We start from the raw sequence: 6794 nt of genomic DNA on the forward strand, positions 1-6794 counted from the left end.
CAACACTCGCTTAACATCTTTTACACCTCTGTGCATGGAAAATACCAACGGGTCTTAACATTCCGCTAAATATTTGTTTGTGAGTATACTCGTATATGTGTGCGTTTGTGAGCATATCAGTATTTGTGCTCGCATACGAAAGCTTTCATTCATTCATCCCTTTGTACGCGTTATACGCTAACGGTCGCCGCCGCTGCCAACTGCAGTGGCTTTTCAGCGTAAACACCTGTTATCCACACACTCATCTGCATATATATGTAGATATGTATCCATATGTCAGTAGGTGTTTTATAAATTGTATCCTAGTACATGTTGCACCTTTCCAGATTCGCCCCCGCATGACATTTTATCTTAGCCATTGCTAACAAAGGTAAAGCGCTGCAGTTGCCACCTGTTCTCATTTTCATATGCAGCTGAACATTTGGGATTGGTTAAACAGAAGGCAACGTAAGTGTATGGACACATGCATGTGCGTTGGTTCATAACTTTTATCCTCATTTAAACTCACCACACCTCACGGCGACTTACTTCTGTCGCAGTCGAGTTAAGATATGTGCATAAAATATCAGCCACATATTTTGCCCTAAAGTAACAAGTCTTATCCGCCACCATTTGACTTGAGCCAATTGTCTCGGCATCACTCCGCTTTTGTTTAGCCTTAAGCCTATTGTTGTACGTTATGTGTGTATGAGTTTTATAATTTTATATGACAAAATATCAGCACACACTTTATTAGACAAAACAAAACCTTTTACTCGTTTTTGCGCACTTGCTTGGCTGTCAACCAATGCCGTCATAATAATACCATTATTCCCATACATATATATATGCACATGTGTAAGTACTGCTAAGTATAGCTTGCATAGCTTCATTTTGCCCTCGAGCGTTAGCAGTTTATTAGTCCGACAGTTTTCGTGAAGGTGCGTGTTTTTTAAATATGCATGAATTAAATTATTTTTACCACTTAGATTACAAGTGTGCAGTAAGGGGAACAATTAACTCAGCGTATTTATTATTTATCCATAATCGTCGGTCTTTGACCTGGTGAATAACGGTGATATAGATGTTTTAGCTAGATTTGCGTATTACATATATAAATAATATTATGCGCCTCTAAGTAGGCAATCCACAACTGAAGGCGTTTTTTGCTAATTATTCTATGCTTACTGGTCTATCTGCCTCTGTCGACAAGCATATGAAATAGTGTATAGAAAGCGTACACACTGCTCATATAGATCATTGTCTCATGTTCTTCTAACATAAGAGGTATATTATCCCTTTGAAATTCCCCTGCAAAATAGCCAAGTGTATTCTGAAAAGGCCTGACGGAGTGGTTCCAAAATTCCTAGGTCTAATCGCGGGACATAATCCATGAGGACGACATATGCCTAAAAAAAGGTGTAATCGACGATTCACTGCGTTCATCTTATTGAGTATGAAGTATGAGGATAGTACAGAACATTTTTTGTCGCTATCCGGCCTGCGCTAGACATAGTTGCATTTATAGGTCCGATGTATTGAGAATGTACGAGCTACAATTTCATTGCCTTGACGAACTGCTTAGATGCATAAACAAAATCTGGAAGGTTTTCAGAGGAGCAATGAAGAGTGTGGGATGTCCTGTCTGTATCTATCCTTTAAACACTCTCTCTAGGTCTTAAGTACAATGTAGCAATATCGCCTGAGTGCTTGGTAATATACGGCAATCCACAAAACCAATCAAAACGGCTAAATCTCTTGCTAATATTAATTATGCTATTGTTCATGGTCCATTTCATGGGTGAGATTTGGGAAATCATTGATACATACATTTTTCAATAATTAAAAAAAAGGAAATTAAATTCTATTTTATTTCCTTCACAGAAATTTTCACAGTAACCGAATGCTTCTTCCAATTATCTACTCTTCTTCCTCAAAATACTTTTCAAATACCTTGAAAATCCTTTTCGAAAGTGATAAGTAAAGTCCTGTGAACAAAAAAAGCACCACGCGGAGCCCTGCCGGGTAAATACAGAGATTTCGGAACACTGTTAACGTTTTTTCTTTTATCAAATAGACACGTATAAGATGAAATGTGTGGTTCGGTGCATTGCCGTGGTGAAGAAACCACAAGCACAACCACCTCATTTACTGCTTAGTCGGGTGGGAGGAATTCAGAGTGAAGCACAATATAATGGTAATAACGGTGATAAAAAAAAAAACCAAACCGTCTGAGAGCGCCAGTCGAAAAATTTTTAGCGATAGACGTACGCGAATAAATACAGTTTCTAGGCAACGCTATGGCATTGATGGTACTCCTAAAAATGATCATACATACAAGGAAATTCCCTGAATTATGAATGAGTATTTTTCCAAGTTATTACCAAATGTAAAACTGAATTGTTTAGCCAAAATCCTTCTATTCCTTTCTTCTTTCAATCTACAGTTTGAAATATAACATTAGGTACAAGTATATATTCTCGTTCTGTGATTATCAAAGATGATAGCCCCTACGTATCAAAATTTTATCCAAATCTAAGGCATTTATTAACCAAAATCAATCCGAATAAGGCAAAATAATAAAATACGATAAACCTGCATGGCTAAATAAAACTCTTATAAACGTTCTTCTTACTCGTACAATTCAGTAAATAGTCAGAATTTTTCTTCTAAAAATAACTCCTGTAAATTTCGAAACATGACACAAAATATGCTCTACATTCGTACGAAATAAATGTAGAGAGAGATCAGCCAGCAGGGGCAGTACAGCGGTGAACGACAATAACAGCAACAATAATAACAAACACAGTACTAAAATACATGAGCAGATGTATAACACATACGAGTATGTATGTATGTTCATACGATCATCATACAGTCGGTCGGTAGCAGAGAACAAAGTATGTAAAAGATTGAGTAAACTTGGTAGGCGCCGCAACGAACTGCACACATTTGGCGCTCAGCTGCTGCAAAAACAATATGAATATTAACCATTAGACCAAACGTTTCAATATGTATACATACATACTTATTGTATAGTTTGTTGCACTCTATATGTATTTCCATACATGAACGCATACGTACCAACATATGAATGTGTTATTGCATTTTGTTACTTGTATTATTGTTGCTGCATTCACGTTTATTTCGGCTGCTGGAGCGTTTTGTTACTTATACCTCAAACATACTTAGGCACTTGTGTGCTCGTGTATCAAATTCGAATTGTGTATAAACATATAAGATCTTCTCGCTAAAGTAAAATAAGAAGGCATTTATTTTACATATACACTTACATACATACATACATATCTCTTCCAGCATCTTGTTTTACTGTGGGGAGTGCACCAATTCTCCCCAATAGTATACTAAACATTTTTAAGAGTAAATATGTTTGTACGTTTGAACACTGAAAATGTTCGTACAGAGACAATGTCACTGGCAGCCGCATGTCGCCTGCAATAGATAGCATAAAAATGTCATTAAATTTTCTTTTATTTGTTGCTCCTTTTCTTATCGAGCGATTAGATGAGTGCAACAAAGCATTTGTTGCTACTCACGTTATTGCATTACTACACTAAATGTGTGTCTACGCACTTATTGGGAGCCACAAAGAGCGTTGCATTAATGCGAAGAGCGAGAGGCAATTAAAAAGAGCACGGAAGTTGCGCGTGAAAAAAAGTGTGTTTTGGTTTTTACACTTTAATAAAATACTTTTAATTAAGTATTAATAAATGCGTTAAGTAAAAAAAATGTAAGAAAAAAAATTATTTATGATTCAGTTTAATCAAGCTGAGGAGTTTCGATTCACAACCCAAAACCACGATTTTCACCATTTTCAGAAATTAGTACAACAACTTACGGAAGAAAGTTATTTATATTAACACACATCGCTCATTTGCTGCAAAGGAGCCACAATGCAAAAAGAAAGTTTTAGATACATAAGAATCAGCTCTACTTTTATGCTATATAAAAAATTCATCGCGTTACCTTTTAACAGTATGGCATTAAATGGAGAGATTTCTTTATTTTTACTTAGGGAGGTATCGTTTACTTTGAAGTCGTTCTTCCAGCAAACTAGCGATATGAGCATGGAATAAATAAAAATCCCTTAACTTTCGGGAGAGCATAACTTTGGATTTTGAAATTATCGCATGCAATATTTTTTGATGAATCTTCGTTTCGTCTACGGTTATGAAATGGCGCATAAACTTGTTTCGATGGCGATTGAACTCATCAGGCACACCTTTGATTGGTTTTGTTATTAACTGTGAATAGACACTGAATCAGTCTTGCAGCGAACTTTTTCATATTCAAATAGTAATGCAAGACGAAAATAACGGGTCCATATGATAAGCTTTTAACCTCTTTAAGTTCTAGCATCTTCAACCACCAAACGTTCAATGTTATACCGTGGATTTTATGGAGTATTCAGAGTGTTCAGAATCACTTATGCTTTCACAAACGCATAGAAATTAAATAATTAATTAGTCAATTTTTCCAATCGATGGAGAAGTTTTAATCTTGTTCGCCCGAAATCAACTTTTTTTCTATTTGAATGACAGTCATAATGGCCTAATAGATCGGACAAAATTTATATACAATAAGTTTTTTGGAAACTGCTACTTAACACACAAAACGCTAATTTAATCTTTTTGATCTAATTTTACTTTCTAAAAAATAAATAATTTTACCATTTAAAAAAATTCAAATCCAATCCAAGTTTACGTCTGAAATTTTTTTAAACAACGTTAAACAATTCTACATGGTGTACTTCGAGGATAATTTATTTAGAATACCTCTACCTCCTTAAGGGATTGTACACAGTTAGAATTAAAAAAAAACGATTTTTTTTTTTCTTAATGTACAAATATTTAAGAATACACACAGAAAATTTAATATCGTTTCGGTGAATATGACCAACATTACTTGAAAACGGCTAAACCTATTAGTCTTAAATTTTAAAACGAGCTTCTTAAATATATTTTGTAGTAATTAATCGAAGATTTTTTCTCACCGATAAATATTTTTTTTTTTTAATAAACAATTTAAGGCCGAAATTTTGGATTTTTTTTTTGTGAAACCGCCATTTTGTCAAAAAATCATTACTAGATTTAACATTACTTTAACGGTTTTTTTAATTTCAGAGGATCCAGTTGAGAGATATAGTGGTCACCGCAAAACGTATTTTTTGAGAGGAGCTCCCGGAGATCACCTATAGTTCCTTTCCAAATAAATATTTTTACTAATACTAAGTCTTAAAATATAGTTAAAAGATAACATAATATGTGTACAAATTTTTAGATCAATAAATTTAAAAATTTTCTCAGAAAAAATCCTGGAAAATTCGTTTTTTTCGGCCTTCTAACTGTATACACCTCTTAACTTTGGATATTTCTTTAGCCTTTCAGAAAAATAGAAAAAATCTTGTAAGCAATAACCAGAAAAAAGGATTTGTTATAAAATTTCGTTCATATATTTGTATAGATATACCGAGATAACAAATTTATTAAAAATAATGCATCAAATATTTCAAGCTTACCATCGACTCTCTCATTTCTTCCCAATTCTTATTTCAATATTTTGTTCTAATGAAAAACATATTCATATTTATTATTATTATACTTACACATGTAATCACACCTGGTCGTGCTATTTTTAGGCAAGTTTTTATTACTTGTCCCCATTCTTTACAAGATATTATAAGAGAAGTACGCATTCAAATGTTATTGCCTCTTCCTAAACTGAACATTGATTTTACGCAGCGAAAAAAACAGCCTAAATCTTACGGTAAAGCAGTGTAATAAATCATAAAATGATGTAATGATGTACATAAACATGTATGTAGGTATGTATGCATGGAAGTGCACACATTTCTCATCGGAAAGCGTTTATAAAATGCCTTGGTTTCACTGTTCAAACGAATGTGCACATATATGTATGTATGTATTTACACTGTACCATCAAAATGTTCTATTCAATGTATTTTTTAAGTTACCACGCAACTGAATTTTGATGTTCTCTATTTCAAAAATAGTATCGTTAATGTGAGTTTACTGCGCTTATGTAAGGCACGAGCGCTTTTCATGCACCGCTGTAAATGGATGTGTGCTCAGATTTCTACATTTACATATGCATGCAGCCATACGTGTACATGCGTGTATGTACGTTTTACCGACCAAATAAGCGCTGTCTTATAAGTAGGTTCTAAAGTAAAACACACGTTTTTTTCGCAATGAATATTCAAAAACATTCCAATGAATGTAAACCAAGAAATTATAATTCAATGTACGACTTTCATAAAGGGCGTAAAAGGCCATTCATCTTACATACATATGTATGTATTGTACATATTTGAAAAATGCTTGTAGAAAAAACTCTATGCATTTCTTAGGTTAGTTTAGAATGGAAATAGCACATTGTACCTATTTGAAATTCAAAATACGAGTGTAAACAAATACATACACGTGTACCTACGTATCCACATTTGCTTTCATTTCAGAAGAGCGGAAGGCCCATGTGAGAGAAAGCGAAAGTTCTTATACTTACATACGTACACACATATGTACCATATATAAATGCAAATCTCGCACAACGTTTATCAACACTCTAGAATCTGTGTAGAGAGTGAAGTGAGAGTGTTAGTTATAAATAAAATACTTCAGCGGCTTTATTGAAGTTAAGTTAATTGCAATAGCAGAAGATGATGACAGGTATGTACGGCTTTACTAATAAGAATTTTTTGTAAAAGGGATAAGCCAACGGAAGAGTTTCGATTTTTTTAACAGACTCTTTTTCTATCAAACCTTTTTTTTTTT

The sequence above is a fragment of the Anastrepha obliqua genome, chromosome 2 (assembly GCF_027943255.1).
Source record: "Anastrepha obliqua isolate idAnaObli1 chromosome 2, idAnaObli1_1.0, whole genome shotgun sequence".
Taxonomy (NCBI): Eukaryota; Metazoa; Arthropoda; class Insecta; order Diptera; family Tephritidae; genus Anastrepha; species Anastrepha obliqua.